This window comes from Mercenaria mercenaria, chromosome 3 (genome assembly GCF_021730395.1).
Source record: "Mercenaria mercenaria strain notata chromosome 3, MADL_Memer_1, whole genome shotgun sequence".
Taxonomy (NCBI): Eukaryota; Metazoa; Mollusca; class Bivalvia; order Venerida; family Veneridae; genus Mercenaria; species Mercenaria mercenaria.
In genome coordinates this window covers 85,053,944-85,076,800 of record NC_069363.1, presented here as the reverse complement: position 1 = coordinate 85,076,800, position 22,857 = coordinate 85,053,944, and positions in this window count along the sequence as shown.

Here is a 22,857-nt window from a genome sequence, read left to right as displayed (position 1 = left end):
CAAAACATTATTGATGAAATATTCGAATGAGACAGTGAAGTTTTGGAAAACATTAGATATACTGTTTCATGGAAAGACTTTAAGGTTCCTGAGTCACCAGAAATCGAGTGGTCAAGTGATATGCAAAGAATCTGAGCATGGTACCTACAGTCCTAAAAAAAAACTGTAATAAATTTTGCTGTTACAGTACCTAACATTTAGTTTTCGAAAAGATATAGATTAGGTTTAATATATTTTATTTCTTTCGATAACGTTACATGGTCATTGTGCAAAATACATTTATGAAATGTTGGATTAGAAAACAAGCAAGTAAATGCTTGTATTAATTCCTTTCCATGGCGGAGTTGGACTAATTATCATTGCACATATTCGACCGGAAAGTAATGTAAATAGTGAGGGTAGTTATTAAGGTAATTAACTGAAACTTTTGCAAAAGGGATTTTTAAAGATATAGATTCAGGAGAGGTCGAATAAGGTAATGAATTAAGGTCGGAAGAAAAATCTTATGATCTAAGTGTTGATGGCAAGAAGTTAACCCCAAACTTATATAAAGAATATATACGGTGATCAAGATCTGTTCGGCAACGAGACAAGTAAAATATTTCAAATGACGAAAGACAGGCTTTTATGTGATATTTAGCTGGTTACGAGTGCTAGTAAATCCTGGAATTAAATGGAGAAGACAGCATAACGCAAAAAGTTGGAAGAAAAAATATACTTATAATTTCATTGCGTATCAGAGGTCTAAGACAGTATACGGCAAAACCAAGGAAAGGAAGAGGGACATAAAATAAGCGTATACCATCAGAAGCGTGCAAGCACAAATATTCCAAATACGTGCCACACTAAAGAGGCTTATTGGTGTAAATAACACGTTACTAAAATCAGATATATCGTCACACGGGTAGCCAGTCTGACCCACTAGATACTGTTGAGCTCAGTTCCCAAGAAAAGTGCATCTTCTTGTAGTAAACCTATGAAATTACTTCAGATCTACATAACGGTATGATTTTTTTTAAACAAAAAATGAGGGTTGGCATGAAAAAGGAAAGCGATATAAAGTAACAGGAAGTAGTATGTACAGTGCTTTAGGATTCTTTGGACAAAAAAACAACGGAAACACTTTCACCTGGTCGTCAAAGAAATCATGTCTAGGGAAGTACAATCAAGGACGGAGCATGGTATCAACTCAGAGATTATAAATACTGTTGCGACGTTGACACACAAGATTCTTCCATTTATTTTTACCCTGACTTAAAATACGTTGAGGAAGGAGATCATGCGATAATGAGAAGTGATGCACCGCTTGTCCTTGTTTCTCGTGGTTGTCTCTGTAAACCTGTAGTAACCCAGGTTGCGGTCATCTGGTATCAGCAGATTATAAAACTCCTGTACAATACGAAATACGCTAAGGTAATGTTTTATCCTTTAGTCTATTGTTGTCAAATATAAATAGCACGGTGGCTCAATTATAATACTTATGATATTAAAAAATTGTCCGTAAGTATTGACCTGGCACTCATTAATCTTCGCCAATATTTTCGGGCGTTTTCGTTAATTTACGCAATATTAGTATCCTGAAAGTATCTATATTACTAAAGTAACATGTAAAGTCAATCGATGTCATGAATGGCGTAGAGGTAAGGTGTCTGACTTCCACGCACGTTAACACGAGTTCTAAATCACTTACTGAATAGATCTTCTTTTTTTTCAATTTAATGTAGATCTATTGTAATGTTATTGTTTAAATTATTTTATGTATCATATTCCATGAATTTTAATTGTTTTCCCTTGTAGTATCTATTTTCTGGAACGCTGGTGACAGGTAATTTGTCTTTTTATCTAAGATACTTTTAAAACAATTTTATTCCACTTTTTTTACAACGGGTAAATATGATTACTCTTAATAAATGAACCATAAATATCACGATACGTTTGATCAAATGAGTAGTAATGCACCTGTCAATATTTTGCCCGCCCAGGGCGGCGGCGGGCTGACCCAGGGGAATTTGACATTTCAAAAATTTTGTTGTCTAAATCCCAACCCTAGAGACAACCTTTTTTGTCTAAATGCGACCCTAGAGCCTGGTTGGTACATCAAATGTTTGTCAAATTCCCGCCTGTCGGGAATGGTCTTCTGTCTAAAGTCCCGTGTATGCCCGCCGCTCCCCCGGGCGGGCAAAATATTGACAGGTGCATAAGTCTGCATATAAAATTTGGGGAAAAAAAGATATGGTAAGACGTAGGACTCGAACCCACAATCCTGATATTGGCAGGTAAGCGCTTTGTCCGCACTGCTACCTGCACATGTGATAGTATATCAATTAAAAATTATATAAAAAATTATGTAATATTTAGTTATATCGCTATTTATGTTCGGACACCGAAAGTTTATTTACGGAAATATACGGAATATTCATGAGTGCCAGGTCAATACTTGCGGACAATAGCATAAGTTTTCAAATTTGCGTTCAAAACATTGATAAAACAACCGAAATACATTAAAATGTTTGTGACTATACAGCAATATTAGGTGACAGAATAGTTATCTTTATTAAATGTTAAGGGATGGGACAGTTGCTAAATAATTTCAATATTTCTTACAGCTCAAACAGTAAATTCATTTACGATTGGAACTTTTGACGTTTGTGGCATCATCGGAGGAGATAATTAAAGGGATTTCCAGCGTGGCTATTTCGTATAAGTTTCCAGTATAGGTCAACTCAGACCTAGTCTTTGGTGAAAGGTGGTCTTTAATCATAGGTGTGTCACTAGAGCTGAATTAGGAAAATGGTTTTAACACATCCTTAGCCGCAAATGGTACATTCATGTCGATGTGACGGATGATTTCAAATTATTTTTTATCAGTTTGAAAATAGACGCACAAGTTTAGACGATAATTGTATTTAGCTGAAGTATAATTGTTTTAGTTTACAGAATCTTAAGGCTTTTCTAGTAATCGAACAAACACATCCTTTTTCGCTAAACTATCAATTCAGCATTGTGTAGGTAACACGTTATTACTGATTTGATAGATTTTACTTTTTACTAACTTTTTATAGATATATCACACGGCTGTTCGGAGAAATGGCAAGCATGGGAGTTAATTGGCTGATAAAGCTGTGCTCAATCGTGTTCAGATAAAAGAATTATTATATATCTGTATAATATAATAAACGGTATCCTACAAGTCAACTTTGTGCTCCTCTAAGTCTATTCATTTGACAGCGTGCTGTTATATAAATATTGCATACCTGAGACGTAATACGAAAAATGTTTACCTCGAGATATATGAATACCGGTCGAGGTATAATAGTAACACTATTGTTTCACATAATGAGGAACTGTGCGTCCGATCCCAAAAGAAGTCATTTATTCTCTGAACTTTTACCTATTTTGAATTGATTCTCAGTGTCACACAGGAAATGTTCGAAGTTTTCAACATATAACTTTTCGTGATGATAGCCAGATTTAGTTCGCTTGTAGCCTAATAAGATAGAAGTATTGGCTTTGTCAGAAACGTTTCAATTTAAATTTTGCACAAAGAATACAGGACTTGTCAATTTTTTCTGATAACCTAAATGTCATTGTTTAAAACAGTTGTAAAGCAAATTCTAAGTGGATAAACGTAATTCTCCTTAAAAGGGACTAACCAACACATTTTAAGTGAAAATGATAAATTCTCCCCAAAATCCATAAAAAGTGAGTACTCTGAAAGTGACTAGTGATACAAACTTATTGACATAAGATTTTTGCAAGATATTCTTAGAAATAACCAAAATATTGTGCAGAAGGTAGCAAACCGTTGCAACGCTTTTGAAAAAAAACAATGCAGAAAATTTACATTCTTTTTGCATTTTTACCAATATCTATTTAAATTTTTCACCCACTTTATTATTTTTCAGAGCCCCATTTATACATTCTGTGCCAAACTTGGTGGAAATGAATATGTTGAAAAATTTCAGCCGACCTGTCAGCGAGTAGTTGTAGGTTACTACGATATGACGATAAGATTACAGCTCTCAGGACTGCCTGTAAAATGTGTGTACATGTCGTGCTAAAGGTTTATTACAAGCCTACATTTGCTTATCTAGAGTCATAATATGTGACCAATGTCTGTAATCTTCATTCATTCAGACTTTATTTGTTCACTTTATTATAAAAGTGCTTGCAAAGAAAACGAATGTAATACTAGTATGGATTTTAGGTCTGTAACAACAGTTCTTTTTTTTCCCGCAAACTTTGATATCCTACGTGATATTTACACTTATGTTGCTAAATGCTTTGAGGACATCTGCGACAACTTCCCTACACAGTGTTTCGAACTTGAGGGCAATTTAATTAGGATATATTCTGATATCTTCTCTATCTGAATGACGCAAAGATTATATGAGCCGTGCCATGAGAAAACCAACATAGTGGGTGTGCGACCAGCATGGATCCAGACCAGCCTGCGCATCCGTGCAGTCTGGTCAGGCTCCATGCTGTTCGCTTTTAAAGCCTATTGGAATTGGAGAAACTGTTAGCGAACAGCATGGATCCTGACCAGACTGCGCGGATGCGCAGGCTGGTCTGGATCCATGCTGGTCGCACACCCACTATGTTGGTTTTCTCATGGCACGGCTCATATATTATGTTTACCGACTTTGTCTCAAAAGCAACTTCATTAAGATACGAAATCATTACTGTGAAATCATTAATATTCGTGGGGGACTGATTTTCGTGGATTTCGCGGTTGAGTCAATCCACGAAATTTAATCCCAACGAACAAATAAAATTCCCATTCATTTTATCTTCAAAAGTTGAAATCCACGAATTCATATCCCCACGAAATTGCCGTTTTGACCAAAACCACGAAATTTCATGCCCACGAAATTAAATGATTTTACAGTATTCTAAACATTTAATTGAAAAAAAAACATTGGTGGCTCCCTAGTAGATCTGTGTTTTCCTGCATTGCTCTACAGTGCAGATTTATCTAAATATAACATTTTAAGAATTGCATATAAATATTAAAATGAAGATGGTGTCTCTTCCAAAACATAACTGATATTCCTGTTGACCTAGAAAATATTTAAAAGATATGTTTATATTCCAGGTGCTCTTCTTACGGTCAGTTATGGCGAAGCAGAGGAATGTAGCATCGACTTTGGTAAACGTTTCAGCTCTGCTTATTTTTTTTTTCTCCGCAAAATTAGTGACTATTATAACGTAACAATTTTTTAATCCGCCGTAAGGTATATATGCGTTTGTATCGAAGTTTACTTATCTTTTTGAATATATTTATTTTGGAATTATCTTTTTCACAATCCGTTATGCTCTTCAATTCCTACAATGTAAATGAAAAGGATCCCTCAAAACCCCGTATGTTCACGTTGATTGTTGTGCTTTTTGTGTACAAAAATACCTGTGCAGCAATAAAACAATCCCGTTGGGAGGTCCTCTATTACATCCATTTCTGGGTTCTTCAATTCCCATGTACTGATATTGCCATGGTACGTAGGAGAGGATCTAAGTACCTTAACATTGAAATCATTTAAATTCGCTGGCATGAAATTTCGCGCAAACATGAGGAAAGATTGTTTCGCGCGGGCTTTAATTCGTGCATTTTCAATTTTAACAATGAAAAGTATAATAAAAAATAATAATAGCGCGGTCTTAAATTCGCGCATCGGTCCTAGCGCGAAATACGCGAAAATTCGTCCTACGCGAATAAAAATGATTTCACACGGTATGCAGAACCAACGGACGGTGATTTTAGTTCTGTCATTATTTATGTTTGATGTGAAAGAAATGTAAAAATGCTCTCAGTTTAAACTTTATTTCCGTTATGAACTTCTGAGTTTAAGGTTACTCTGCACGTTCAGATACAAATATTCTACTAGGTAAAATTTGATTAAACACTTTTTTAAAATAAAAATACTCAAGAAAATTCTGCAATTAAAAAAGAAAAATAGGATCGTTTTCTTGATTGTTTGCTACACTGATTTGCAAACTGGTCCACATACACGTTTTCATAATTGAAGTCTATGGGAAGTCTATATTTTGATCACATTTTTTTGGCGAATAGAAATTTGTCAGCTATGTAGATTATAATTAAACTTCTCACAGTGATAAATAATCATATATATGGTCTGTATGTCCATGTGCTTGTTTCTCAGATATTTGCCAATGATTAAAGAGATCGGCACATTTCAAGCTGATTTTAAGATATAATTTGGAATTATTTAATGAGCTACAGGTTTTTATATAATATTTTTTCTCCTGAAAGATAGTAATGTTGCCGTTTTAATAAATATACTTAATCAAATGAATTTCATGTCCGTATGCCGAGTCCAGGGCCCAGTTGTTCGAAACTTTAACAGTTGATTAAGCTGACAGTCGATTAACTTTTAAAGTAATATTTCGACATTTTAGAAAACTTAGAAATACAAATTTTTGACTTAAGGATTATGAACACTAATACGTCTTTAGGGTAAAATTAAAACATCCTACTGGTGTTTCCCACCAAGACTAGTATTTTGAATTAAAATTTAACAGGCGATTAGTTTAACTGTCTGTTAAAGTTTCGAACAACTGGGCCCTGGGCCCAGTTGTTCGGAACTTTAACAGTGGATTAAGCTAACAGTCGATTATCTTTTAGAAAAATTAGAAAAACAAATGTATGACTTAAGGATTATGAACACTAAAACGTCTTTACAGTAAAATTAAAACATCGTACTAGTGTTTCCCACAAAGACTAGTATTTTGAATCAAAATTTAACAGGCGATTAGTTTTAATTAACAGTCTGTTAAAGTTTCGAAGAACTCGACCCTGGCTTTATTCTACTTTATCCGAATAAATGACGTTACAGCACAATATAATATGCATTATCAGACGTGCAGAAGTACCTTAACTAACTGCTCTTTTGTGTAACGTTTGTTACAGGATACATGGAGGTGTTTGTGAAGACTCTTACTGAAAAGACCATAACACTCGGACTGGCCGGACATACACCATTAAATGCATAAAATACAGATCCAGGAGAAAGAAGGCATTCCCCCAGATCAGCAGAGATTGATCTTTGCTGGCAGACAGTTAGAAGATGGTCGGACATTGTCTGACTACAACATCCAAAGTGGTGCCGTATAGTGTATTCAGAACGGGGATCCCGTGCGATCGGAAAAAAGATTAATGGCGACATATAACAAACTGTTAGACCATGTCTGAAAGTCACAAAAAGACATGTCGCCAGTCCGAGTTCCGCGACTGGACCGATCTATGACGTCATCAAAATAGCGGCCAAGTTTGAAAATATAACTTTGCGTAATTCATAATCTATTTACATTACACAGCAAAACTTCATCTTATTTTCTTTGGTTTTCCATCCTAGAATATGTGTTGTCAGTGTAGATGTCTAATGACAATATTGAAGTATATAAACAATTAAATAATGTGAAATAATAAAAATATATCTTATCCCACCCGTTTTATTTCAACAGATCATTTTCTGGTTGAGTACGTTTGTTTGGTATATATGCTGTACCATCAAAATGTATATCATCATATTCCAGTAGTGTTGCAGCTGTTTATGTGAGCTTTATGTCTCTGCTACACATAAACACTGTACCGATTTGCTGGCCCACCATTTGCTGAAGTCCATAGTTACCTTAAACATTCGCACTTAATCAAATGCAATGATTACAATTCCTACTTTTCTTCTAACGTTTCTTTCCCGGTAGATCTAGATATGTTTTAGTTTGATAGAAGCCTTTCAAAAGTAAGGATTAAAAGTTTTCATAGGATCTCGAGACATGACCGACATGAAGGTAAAAAGCCTAGCTATGGACTATGGAAAGTTTATTGTTTAAAGACTCAACTACTGTTCAATAATGTTAGCCCAGTCTGTGACAAGCAATTTTCGAGAAGGAAACTTTTCAAGATGGGTATCAACACTGGGTGATGAAACATTTGCCATCGACTGGAATTCTGTGAACTCTTGATAGTTCTGTGATAAATCTATCAATTGTCAAAGGCTCAGTGGCACAACATTTAATAACATTTTTTGGAGAATTTTTATAACAATTCTACGACAGAATTCTTGCTATCAGAAGTGCCTTTCGTGAAACCAAAATTGTCAACGACAAAGAACATATGACGACTATTCACAAAGTTTCTTGGAATATAGGTAAACGAATTAGAGAACGGATATGGCAAGCCAGTTGTCCAATAATTACGTGAACCCTAGTTCACGGTCGAAAAACTAGGATTAACGATCGATAAACTAGGTTTTTTCGAATACTAACCTATATTTTCGAGCGAAAACATAGGATAACGCCGTGAACCATAGTTCACGCTCGTTAATATAGGTTCACGATTGTAAACCACAGTTCACGGTCGTAAACATAGGTTCACGTTCGTTAACTATGGTTTACGAGCGTGTACCGGGATTTACGAGCGTAAACATAGGATAACGAGCGTAAACATAGGATAACGACCGAAACTCATAGTTCAATCGAGAAACCTAGTTTATCAAACGTAAACCATGGTTTACGGTCGATATATTAGGATTATAGAATCAACAATGAATTTCGGGCGTGAACATGAGTTTACGGCCATGAACCTATGTTTACGGACGTGAACCTATGTTTACGACCGTGAACCATAGTTTACGAACATGAACCTATATTTTCGAGCGTGAACCTGTGTTTACGAACTTGAACTTGGGTTTACGAGCGTGAACTTAGGTTTACGTTCGATAAACTAGGTTTTTCAAACGTAAAACCAGGTTTTTCAAATACTAACCTATTTTTTCGAGCGAAAACATAGGATGACGTCGTAAACCATAGTTCACGCTCGTAAACGTAGGTTCACGTTCATAAACCCAAGTTTACGGTCGTAAACATAGGATAACGACCGAAATTCATGGTTCAATCGAGAAACCTAGTTTATCGAAAATAAACCTGGGTTCACGAGCGTAAACTATAGTTTACGCCCGGTATCTGATGTTTTCACTCGAAAATAAAGGTTAGTATTTGAAAAACCTAGTTTTACGTTCGAAAAACCTAGATGACCCGAGTAAGAAGTATTTTAGTTTCATACTTCTTGATGTTTAATGTATAAAACACCGGCTGCAACCTGTAAATGTTATTACTTAAAGCCACGAATAATTGCAGTAGGTTTGTGGATGTATGCGTGCATGTAAGGGTCGAGCACATAAGATTATGTGACGAATTTGGAACGTGACTGTCCTTGACATGTTTAATTTGGCATTCTTGCTTTCCGCGGAAGGACCCAGAATCAACAAACGTAGATAATGTGCAATGAAATAGATATGGACTCCTCAATAAGATCTTGATTATCAGTAGTAGCTGTTACTGGTCGCGTAAGTACCAACCTGAGGGGTGAGTATCATTTTTACCTAAATAATCTAGCTGTAGAGGAAAGCTTTTGTTAGCTAATTTTTCCGTCCAAAAACTGAAATGCTACGTATTTGTTTCATTGACAAAAGCTTGGCATATTTTGTGTTTATTGCCAAATTCAAACCCATTCTAAGACTTTTTGATTACCGTTTGTAATGTTTCACCCGTAGAGCATTCAATTTGGTCTCTTTCAACAACTAATATTTGCGATTTCCTGTCTTGACAGAACACAAACAGGCTTTTCATACGTCCGAAGGGGGCATATTATGTTATGACGCCGGTGTCCGTCTGTTCGCCCGTGCGTAAGCAAATTCGTGTTTGTTCTTTGACTCTTGAATCCCTTGAAGGATTTCGATGAAACTCGACAAAACTGTTAAACACATCCAGACGACGTGAAGAGCACTTATTTTGAATGGCACGCTTCAAGTTCAAGGTCACACTTAGGGGTCAAATGTCAAATGAATCTTGTTTCATGTCCGCTCTGTAACTCTTAAATTGATTGAAGGATTTTAAAGACACTTGGCACACATGTGCACCACATCGAGCCGACATGCAGAGCACATGTTTTTGATTGCTGGCTTCAAGGTCAAGGTCACACTTAGAGGTCAAATATCATACCTTCGGACGTATATTGTTCCGAATTGCGGTGTTCTTGTTTCCTAAAAGAATCATTATAACACTTCTAGTTAGTACTAGGGGCGTTTGTTTATTTTCAGTCACATTCAACTCTATTGCTGTAGCAACAGTAATCGTTTCTTATCTAATTTTAGCGCGGTCCCTGCTTAAGCGCCTCTGTCACAATTTCTTTACCAAGATGCAGTCAGTCTATATCAGAGAATTCAGGATCATCGTATTAAATGCGTTCTCGATGGTAGGAAAGACAGTTGCGTAAGCGCTAGGGCACATTTTTCTATCGTACGTTAACATATCACACCAGTACATAGTTTCCATATCTTGCAAAGTTGTACTACCGGAGCTTAGTATTGTTGTGATCAGACATTTTGATACATATTTACAGTGATAAAACAATGATATTTAAAACAAAACAGAGAAGATATAACGAACAGATGTTAAAACATTGTCAAGAAAATGTTAAAGACAAATTAATTTATGTGTTACATACAGCATTTCTGAAATGATTGTAAATATCGCTTATTTCATGGTTAAACGGTTTCGTGACACTTCATTTTGAACGACCCAATAGCAAAAATATATGAATGTCACAACAACAGCAACGAAAAGTAGAAAGTAACTTATAAATGTGAAAGATGAATTATATTTATCTTTTATTCTATAATTATGTCCAGCTGTGTTAAATAGCAAGACAAAGGTCACTCATTCAGAAAGATACGTTAAAAAGTCCGAATGTAGACTTATATTACAGAAAATAAATATACAATTTTTAAAGGGTCTTGAGTGGTGACGGTGCTTTTGGTTATAAGTTTTTCTAATCTGTTATAACTGTTTTCAATTATGTAAGATTATTACTATTACATTATCAACAGTTTTCTATTTTATGTTTAATTTTAATTAAGATACAACACAGAAATTACTTCATCAAAGATTTTCCTTTATTTCATGTCCCTTTAAAGTACTATGTCCAACTTTTACATGAATATTTCATCATTGCATATTTATCAAGTTTCAAGTTTCAAGTTTATTCAATACTCAATTCATGTAGTACATGACAATATGAGCTATAACATATATACAAATTATAATATATAAAAGATATGTAAACATGTACGTGTCTCGTTTTGTACAAATCTAAATCTAGAAAATCCTCATTAAACATCTTTACCTTGGCTTAATATGTAAACTGCAATCGCAATCAAATGTCTGTAAAGTAAAAGACATTTGTTTCAAACAAACTTCCAGTGTTTCAGTAGCGCACTATATTCATACTGTGTTTAATTACACATTAATTAGTATGCAGTATTTAAACCGTACACGCTATCTTTTATACTTGCAAACATGTTTATTTTATAATTCCATTTTATAATTCCCTAAATGATACGAGATAATTGTTCGTAGTTTTATATATGAAATTGGGGCATAATATATCTTTAATGTTGTATAAATGATGGTAACTTTAATTCAAAATAACATAATACTAAATAATTATGTAAGATGTAAACTACAACTAAGTTCACTTTCAGCACACGAACAAAACAACTAACAAAACCTATCAGTCATTTAAAGATGATGATAGATTTAATTTGTAAAATGGCCGCCATTTTGATGACGTCATAACTCGGTCCAGTCGCAGAATTCAGACTGGCGACATGGCTTAGAATGAACTTCAAACATAACGGAACAGTCTAGTATATGTCGCCATTAATCTTTTTTCCAATCGCACAGGACCCAAAATATGGCTCTAAGCGAATACACTAGTATTACATCTAGTGCTCAGGCTCAGAGGTGGAAGCTTATTTTAGCCCCGAATGCACTCCACTGACTTCAAATGTTTAAATATCTTTTCACTGTGACCAACTTTTAATATGATTCAAGTATGATCTAAATAAAATATTATAATTGTATTGAAATCAGATCCTGGAATGTGTCTGCAAACCGACAGAGCTCTTCTCGTTATCTCAAAATATTGTAATCTGTCGTGCATTTTAACTTTTTTTTCAAACACATGGGAACTTTTACTTTACTATTCAAAATGTTTTATTTCGGTTTAAATTTTCGCAATAAAGGTATAAAACCAAAGTGTCGTGCTTGTTTTTCTATGTCACTTTTGGTGTACCATTTTTTTTTCACTAAAGCAAGCAGTGTCTTTTCAAAATGTTTAACATCGTAGCAGTCAACGTATGAGATAACATTTTTACAACCTATTAAATGGCTGAGGAATGCCTCATACACCTACCATTGCTTTAAGCACTTAAGAAATACGGACCTTCTGTAAAACATGATATTACAAGGGGACATTTCTACTTATCATGAGGGATAACAAACTTGAAACATGAAATCATTAGAACAAAACAAGGTTGAATATCCAAAACGAAAAGACACGTTAGTTCCAAAAACATAGCCTTTACTAAGCGCAATTCCACAGCATGTGGACGTACAAAAGACTAGCACACAAAAACAAACACACGCACAGACAAAGAGAAAACAAGCAGATGGGGACAAAACGAACAGATAAAGGATCATAGTGGGAATTGTCATGGAACTGTCAGTGGCATTACCACCACTGGGGAGCTTAAGCCGGTTTATGGTGCATCTAACCTCACTCTTACACAAACCTTTTGTTCCAGAACAGAACAGAACAGAACATTTTCTTTATTTTGAAGACACAGATTACAAAATACAAGTATTCTGCAATAACATGTGAGCAAATAAGTATTATAGAAAAACAATATATATTATGGGTATGAACAATCGGTTGTGGAATATCTAAGTATTAACAAAACGCGATAACTGTGGCCTTTATTTACTAATACCGGATCAACCCATAACAATGAAATAGGGAATCGGGTGAACACATTATGTGACAAATATCTTTTATCGCGAAACCGATGTAAGTAGTGGCGTGGTCTAGTGGTTAACATGTATGATTTGTAAGCTTACGATACTGGTTCGAATACAAGACGAGCAACTTTTTTTTTCTAGTTTTTCCAGCAAGTTTTTACCTGGAGAAGGAATACAGGTAAAACTATTTGTATCATGACTTTCTCGTGCACATATACTGAGTACTTATTGTCATTTTTCAGAGGATCTCATATTAGAATAGACATTGACATGGAAATGTTTTAGAGAAACAATGAATAAAAAAAGAATAAAAGAAATAAAATAAATACTAAAGACGATATAAAAAAGACCTGAATAAAAAATAGAATAAGTAAAAATCGTTTAAAAAAGAAGGACTCGAACCTACACCATACAAACATAAAAAGAATAGATGTCCAAGACTGTATCCACTAGACTAGAAATCATTTATGGAATAACGCACCCTATTTAGAGTTAAAATACTACAGCATACAAATTAACACCACTTATCGGATAATACACCTGCTTTACCTGTTTTTGGATTTTACCAGGTACCGTTAAAATAAAATTATCGCGATCCATTAATACGTGATAAAAACGTTTTCACTTTATCGATTAACATGTCATATGGGTATTGTTGTAGAAAATTAATCCTTTAACAATAGAGAAGAGAGTTATACCAATTACAATGTTTTCTTAAGTTCAATACAGAGTGACTACAGAAGTATTTTCGCACGAGAATTTCTATGTATTAGACGATCTACTTATATGAATGAATTACAGTAGCGCGATTTGATTGGCTAAAAATACTATTTCAGAATGATTTAATTCATGAAAATGTGATACACATTTACTATGTATAATGGATATGGATTTAAAAAGAACGTGAGTTAACGCAATTTGTTAAAACCTTCTAAAATGTTCAATCAGATCTTTAACAAAATAAACAAGATTTGTCAAAGTAGATCCCCTTGTACTTGATAATAAATTTTTAAACTTGATAATATTCGGCCTTTGATAAAATCTTTTTGGTATAAGCTTTGATCTTTTATCAAAGAAACAGGGACATTCTAATAAGTAGTGCATTTGATCACCAAGACTGTTTAAGTGACAAAGTCGACACTTGCGCTCTTCATGTGGGACAAATGACTGTGCCCAGCGGCCGGTTTCAATAGGGAACCTATGGTTGCCGGTACGAAAATGCATCAGGGACAGTCTTAATAAACTAGGTAACGAGCTAAGATATTTCTCCTGGTCAACAGAGTCTTTATAACAACTCAGTGTACATTTTACCTTTATTAGAAGTTTCTAATTTTGAGGACCACTCCTGTTTAAATTGATTCGTTAACGTTGATTTGACAAGTGTATGGACATTACATCCCCGTATATTTTTCTGAGTTTGCCAGAGATATGAATTACCCGTTTTGTCTAAAACAGTTTTTATGAAATTTGTCCACTTAAAACATGGTCAGACTGAATGAGGTAAGGATTTGTTCTCTGAAATGGGTCTAGCTATATCAATACCATATATTTGATATCTTTGTTTAATTAGACAAGATTAACTTATTCCAGAATTAAACCATTCGGGACTTAATAATGATATCTATGGGGTAACGGCCTAGCTCGGTATATAACATATACCGGGGAGTACTTCTCATCGTTTTTGTAATGTTACGTAAAAAAATAACGTGTATTTGCTCAATTAAGTCTGTGTTCTCATAGCCCTAAATTTCACTTCCGTATGTAGGACAGTATGATCAAAAAGCTTTATTTGGAGATCAATGGGGAGGTCAAGGTTGTTTATTCTCATGTATAACAGGTGCATAGCCTTATTCGCCTGTGTGGGGGCCTCCGTGGCCGAGTGGTTAAGGTCGCTGACTTCAAATCACTTGCCCCTCATCGATGTGGGTTCGAGCCTCACTCGGGGCGTTGAATTCTTCTTGTGAGGAAGCCATCCAGCTGGCGTACGGAAGGTCGGTGCTTCTACCCAGGTGCCCGCTCGCGATGAAATAATGCACGGAGGGGCACCTGGGGTCTTCCTCCACCATCAAAGCTGGAAAGTCGCCATATGACCTAATATTGTGTCGGTGAGACGTTAAACCCAAAAAATAAATAAATAAATTATTCGCCTGTGTGACAATATGTTTTTTGCAAGACAAAAAACTCCCAGCAGCAGAAAAAACCACCCCTAAATATTTGTATTCCTTAACTACCTCTATAGTTTGACCATTTATGCTAAAAGAATATCTGCTAGGTTTATTTGTACCGAAAACTATTATCTTTGTCTTTGAGAAATTTATATTAAGTTTCCAAGTTTGGCAGTACAGGTAAAAATTATCAAGACATGATTGGAAAGAAACTTCTTCCTCGCCTAAAATGACTGTATCGTCAGCATAAAGCAAAATAAGAATTTTAAGAAAACGGGCAGCGTCGTTTTCGTGTATATCAATTAGGATACCATTGTTTGGTCTTAAGAGAAAAGATTCCAAATCGTTTAAATAGATTGAAAAAAGTAGGCGACAAATTTTCCCCTTGACGTACCCCTGAGAAGCTTGGAAAAAAGTTGATGTTTGTCCATTCACTGTTACACAAGATCTGATATCAGAGTACATACTTTGAATGACATTAAAAATTTTACCAGTGACGCCGATTTCGAACAATTTTCTCCAGAGACCCACACGCCATAAGGAGCCGAAAGCTGAAGAAAAATCAATGAACGAGCAGAGCAGCTTTCTCTTTGTAGAACGCAATTTTTCTATGAGAAAATGGAAAGTAAATATATGATCAGTCGTAGAGTATTTTGCACGGAAGCCCGCAAATAACACAACAGTGTAAACAAAAGTTATCCTAACAAATGCAAAAGCAACAGCAGGAACGTTATGTAAAACAAAAGATGTAATGTCTCGTACATTTATATAACAACCAAAAACGCAGGTAATTAGTTCTTTTGTAGAAGACAAAGCGTCATGGAAAACACTTGTTAAGAGCCCGACAAAAGACGTGGCATTTCAGGTGGGATTTAAGAACTACCTGTGAAAGATTCCTTTAATTGTCTGTTCCGCTAGACACAATTAAAAGCGGAAAGCGTAGAGTACAACTGTAAAACTGTAAAACGGTTGAAGACCAACATTTGGTGTGTCTCTAAACAGTTGGGTTATATCCTCTTTCAATGAAACGTCTTATTACTGTATCAAATATAGTTGGAAAATTGCCATGACACAAAATCTTACGAAGTTTGTAAACAGCATCCCATAAAAATGTGGTTTGATAATTCCTCGCAGAAATGTCTTATAGTTACTATTAAAACATAGTCTGAATTACGATGGTATAATCTAGCAAGGTATTTATGAAATTAATAATTACGGTAACCCTACTAAAGAATCGTATAAGTAATAAATTGATTACATCCACTGAACTCTTCAAAATGACTATCGAATTAATTGAGAAATACATATCCCATGATATGTTGCCTGGGGGTATATCCCTATCGAAATTGGACGGATATTGACAATATTAATTAGACCTGAAATCATTCATTTTGTCATAACTTTTGGTATGCATAATAGTGTCAAAAATAGAAAGATGATAATCTAAAAACGAAGCAATGGTATCAGAATTATTAATTTTGTTTATTAATTTTGTTTAACTGTTGCAACCGGGGATAAACAGTATCCACAAGTTGAGCAAAAATAAGATTATCTTAATCAAGAATATCGTCAATAGCACGATGCATTATTAAATATACATGTAGTTATAATGTCTGCCTGTGTATCTGAAGAAAGATTAAATATAAAATCTTTCATTCAATATAAAAACAAATCTGCGACAACAGGGATGGGTGAGACAAAACTGGTTCCAATGGGAATACAAATTACTTGTCTGAAAAGTGCATTCTAAAACTTGGCGTAAATGTTGTTCTAAAACAGAAAGATTGGGTTACAAAATTTCGTTTTAAACGACACTTGTTACAGTGCCAATCAATGTGAATTTACACTCGGGGCGTTGAATTCTTCATGTGAGGAAGCCATCCAGCTGGCTTACGGAAGGTCGGTGGTTCTACCCAGGTGCCGCTCGTGATGAAATAATGCACGGAGGGGCACTTGGGATCTTCCTCCACCATTAAAGCTGGAAAGTCGCCATATGATCTTTCATGTGTCGGTGCGACATTAAATCCAACAAAAAAAATTACATGATGATAATATCAGATATTTACATTCACTACATATTTTGCATGGAAAAATATTTTCGTATAAATAACATTAATGTAATAATTTCAAGAATGACCTTTTCCGCGAGATCATGGAGATCGCACGCACTACTAAAGTATCTGACGTCATTCGCAAAATGAATGGACAAAATGGCGTTGTTCGAAAATATCTTTCAGAACTGGACAGCAAATTTGATACATAAAAGTTCTGGCTGTAAGGATCAAAACTGAATCGACACGACTATATGGTTTTCATTGGATTTAAGGATATTTTAAACATAAGAAAAGTAGCACCAGATTTTGGAAATTTCAAAAGCTCATGACAACATGTTAAATCACATTCTTTCATTACACTAAATTAAATGTGTAATCTAATCAAACATGTCACATATAGCAGGCAAATCGTAGTTTGCGTTTACACAAATTGCTTCAAAATTTACACAGGTCTACAAAGTTTTGCCATTTCGTGTACAAACACGGCTACAATCAACTTTCATCAATAAACTTTGTTTAAAAAGAGCTCTATGCCATAAAATCATTACTTGTTTTCAGCGTAGTGAACTATGTTGAAAAGCTCATTTTGAATGAGCTTTGAAGATGGAAGTATAATCATTTGTGTTTGTGTTTTTGTACGAAAGTACTGAATACGACTATATCTGTTAAATTCGGAAATGATTTGTAGAACAATAAGCTTAATGGTGCGTAATTCGGAAAATGATTGGTAAAACTGTAACCTTAATGGTGAGTACGAGTTTATCAGTTCATTGTGCACACATCGATAAATCTTTTTTATAATACATGTGTACATATCCGTACATCTTTGTTTAAAATTATAGTAATCACGTGTACACATCCATACATTTTTGTTTATAATAAATTATCTTAATCATGTATACATCCATACATCTTTTTTATATTTATGCTGATCATGTACGCACCCATACGTACTGTTATGTACATGTCATTCTCCATCGTGCTTTATTTTATTATTATTTCCTTTATATTGATGACCCTTTGTTTACTCAGTATGATAAAGCCTGTTCAAATTTTGAGACATCATATATGTCAATAAGATATCTATGGTTTTCTTCTTTTAATTCATGGTAGTACATGGAAATTCTGGAAATAGGGAGCTGTATGGTGTCAGATAGAACCGAAAGTAAGATCTTATTGAAAAACTTTCATGTATTTCTTAACAGAAAAATATTATCAGTTTAGAGATGACCCTTATCTAGAAAATAATGACAGGCCTGTTAGTACTTACCTACAATGTCTAAAATTTAGAAAAGAATTTTAAGTAATCAGTTAACAGTTTTCTTTGGACATATTTTTACCCTTTCGTATCTGCTTTCCGGCCATCTTATGGCTGCCAAAGTTTACTAATGAGGTTAGTGGAACGCTGGATAAGGGGCCTTGATAATTATCAATATATGAGTGCAATACCAATGGATCTATGCAAGGCATTTGATTGCTTGCCACATTATCTAATCGTTTTTAAATGTTTTGGCTTATGGGTTATCAGACAAAGCTTGTCAACTCCTGCTTGATTACCTGTCACACAGATCGCATAGGGTCAAACTTTGAAATACCACTTGTGAATGGCAGGATCCGGAATTCATAAAAAAGGTCCCTCAAGGCTCGATCATAGGGCCGTTAATTTTCAACATTTTTCTCAGTGATATTTCCTTTTTCATTCAAAGGTCAACCCTCTATAGTTATGCCGATGACAATACCATCTCTTTCCAGCATAAAAATTTGGATGTTTTTAAGGAAACTGAAAGTTAAGCCCTTACAGACTGGTTCGGCTATAACCAGATGCAGGCAAATCCTGAGAAGTTTCAATCCATCTGTACTGGTAATAAAAACCAGTAAAGCAGGCAGGTCTTTCCAAACTAGTGAAAATGAAATAACATGTGAAGATGAGGTTAAATTATTAGGAGTCAATCTAGATTTCCAGCTTAATTTTGAGTCTCCGGTTACAAATTTATGCAAAAAGGCAGCCAAACAACTTAATGTTTTACAGATATTGAGTAAGTACCTCAACGAAAATACAAAAATAAAAAGTCTTCTTAGGAATGTAAATGTTACAACATTACCCTAAGTAGACTACACACCACTGTCATTGAGACTTTTTAATGTATACGTAACTTATCTTCTGAATATTTAAAGTCAACGGTAACAGTTAAATCTTCTATTTATAAATAATTTTAGGTATGAGGATATGTTAGAGGTACCACAAGTCAGGACAAGAAAATACGGCAAAACTCGAGTGTGGAACAGCCTGTTAAATTACAAACGTGCCACAGAGAAGAGTAGTGAGCCTTGTCTTTATAGGGAGTCTGATTCCTTCTTTATCTATATAAACCGCCATTTTGTTTTTTTTTGCGGAGTCAATTTTTGAAATCGATCGGGCGTGACTTTATCGGTGTATTTACATATTTATCCTGTAGCAGACGATTACCCAACAATAGGGAGCCGCACCCCGAGGTAAGTCATCGAGAAACAAAAAATACCTATATTTTATATTGCTACTATTCAATTTAACCCTCAAATAAAGAACGTTAAATTAGTGAATTAGGGTCAATTTTGACGTTCTGGGTTTTTAACAGTTTTGGTAAGCCCCAGTGGTGTACATTTCAAAACTCTGATTCCCGACCGGAAATGACGTCATCAAAATTCAACTTTTATGAGTCTACCACGTATGATTTTCTAGATATCGGGGTTTAAAACGAAATCATTCATGCGTTACAACCCGTTTTTTCTCCTTCGTTATTGGACAGAACCTAGGCATGTAGGGTATCTAACGAAATATCTCGATGAGAGCTATTTACTTTGAGGGTCGAATCGAGGTTTAAATCACTCATGCGTAAAAACCGCTTTGGAACTCAAGGATGTGTTCGAACCTAGTGAAGCGTGAAGCCGTTCTAAAGGTCTTGTCGAGTAGGTTCAGAAAATATATACTTTTATAATAGGTCTATCACGTATGATGTTCTAGATATTGGGGTTTGAAACGAAATCATTCATGCGTTACAACCGCAGCCATCACCACCGCCACCACCACCGCAGCCACTACCACCACCACCACCACCACCACCAGGTGTATGGGGAGGAGAGGGATGAGGAGGAGGAGGAGTGAAAATGAGGAGGAGGAGGAGGGCGTTGGTGGTAGTGGTGGCGGTAGTGGTGGTGGTGGTGGCTGCGGTTGTAACGCATGAATGATTTCGTTTTAAACCCCGATATCTAGAAAATCATACGTGATAGACCCATAAAAGTATATATTTTCTGAACTGGACTGGCCTTTTAGTTAACTTTTATGTTTTTTTTTTTTTTTTTTGTTTTTTTTCATTTGCTTGTAGCTGTGTCTGGGTATTTTACTTGCTTTAGTTCAACATGGAATTCTTACCTTCCTGATGTTTAACTTGTGTTTAATGGGCTATGATAGTTAACACTTTGGTTTTTATGTGCTGATTTATTTAATTAATTTCTGTAGTAGTTGTTGTTGTTGTTGTTTTACAGCTGTTTTACCCTTGTTTTATTTATAATTTATTTGTTGGAAAATAGCTCTTGAGCTAATGCTATTTTGTTATTTGTATTCAACGAAAATAAAGTTTCTTGTATTTTGTACCTTGTCTAGTTTTATATGCGGGGTTTCACAAAATTAATACTGGAAGGAAGTTGGGTCTTTTTTGACCTTCATAACTTGTTACGGGTTTCAAGAATTCCATCTTCAATTCGAGCCTAAAAGTATATATACACTCAAATATGTAAACCAAAATTTGTAAAAACAAACACGAGAATAGATTTTGTTAAATTTTAGTTTTGAATTAAGAAAATACAAACCAAGAGACTCGAATCAAAGTAATAGAATAAACAAAACCCGATTCTGTATAGCATACTCATAAGCGTTTTAAGGAAGTAATACTTCAAGATTTCCGAGTTTGAGAACTTGACGAAAATGCAAATCTGAGAATAAAACAGAGAAGACACAAAAACGTTGATTTGTGGTAAGTATTTATTTAAAAAAAAAAGAAGCATTATCTAATTTCATTATGCTGATAGACAAATAAAAAAGGGATACAGTTTAATGAAAACTATGTACAATAAATGTTGATAAGCTTGATTATAAATATGCCGATCAAAACAAAATACCAGAACAATAACTGTAACATAACTAGAATCATTTCATTTTTCAAACAACAGTTATCTTATTACGAAATAGTTTAAAAATGCTCTTAAGACATGTGATAGGTAAGACATGGAATGCAAGAACACTTTATCATATTGTTTTGGTAGTTTTGGGGGATAATATTTATAACGTTCACTATTTCTAACAATGGAGTTTATTTTTATTATTTTCACTGTAACGAAACTACATTTGAACACAAAAGAATATGAACTATAGATAATCAGAAATTCTGTCCAAATATACACAAATAAAAAAAGTATGTGAATACCTGTAGAAGAAACCTGAAAATTGCAAACTAATATTTTGTAACGTCATAATTTTGCTATGACGTTGCCTTATAAATGCGCGAGACATTGTGCATGTAAAATGGTATAATGTTAAAAGACAAAAAGTGTAAAAAGAAAATTCGTTGTTTTACATGTAGATTTATGATTGAAATGTATTTCACTCGTGAACTCCTGATTTTAAATTTTCACTCGTGGCGGCGCCACTCGTAAAGATATTGCATTTGATGTTCACTCGTTGAAAGATATTTTGTTCTTACACCGAAACAAACAAATACTCTCTCCTATGAAATGTAATGAAGACATATTATAAAATATATAGTTTTTATGTGAACACCGAATGTAAATAAAAAATCGGACAGAAATACTGATTGAGGTACATGCACAACATACTTGAATTTCGTACAGTCTAATGCCAAAACTATGATTAATGCCACATAACAACAACGCAAAACTAAAACATGAAGTTGCTAGTATATAACATGAATAAGAAGTGTAGTGTCAGCGTGACGATATTCACGTCACGATATTTTCTTGTCAAGATGTTCACGTCACAATATTCACGTCACGGTTTTTCACGTCACGATATTTTCTCGTTAAGATGTTTACGTCATGACATTCAGAATTCAATAGCTTTTGAAAATCATCGAAGACAGGTACATCCGAAATTGTAAGCTTTGTTGCATATCTTTTTGAGAAATAAATTACGAAATCATGTTAACTATTTTTATGTGTAATAAATTATTTTCTACATATTAATAAGTTTTGAAATTAAATTTTAACGGCACTGTTACTGACAAAGCCAAATAAATCACTTAATAAGAAACGAGTAACAATGTTTGCTACTTGACGTCATCATTTTTGACAGCTGACTCGTAAATTTCAAATAAAGTAAATATTTTGAATAAACGTAAATATTTTGAATATTTTTGTGTAATTCGTAGTTTAATTGAAACAAATGTAGAACTTTTGTGTCAGGATTCAATTATCAAATAATCTAGGCATTCAAGTGGTTCATCGCCAGATTCATCACGGTTCAAAGATCAGATGCGCAAGAACTGAACCACTGCGAGTTAGCCCGGGTGGTTAAATATGTAAGCATCTGAACGATGAACCGTGGTAAATTAAACGATAAATCAAAAGAATGCCTTTATCGGTTTCTTGAAAATAAGGAATTAACTGTTTTGTATAAAAATGTTATGCTTAAACAAAGTCCAAGTGAGAAACTCCTTGGTATTTACATACAGCATGATCTAAAGTGGGATTCGCATTTTAAAGTGATT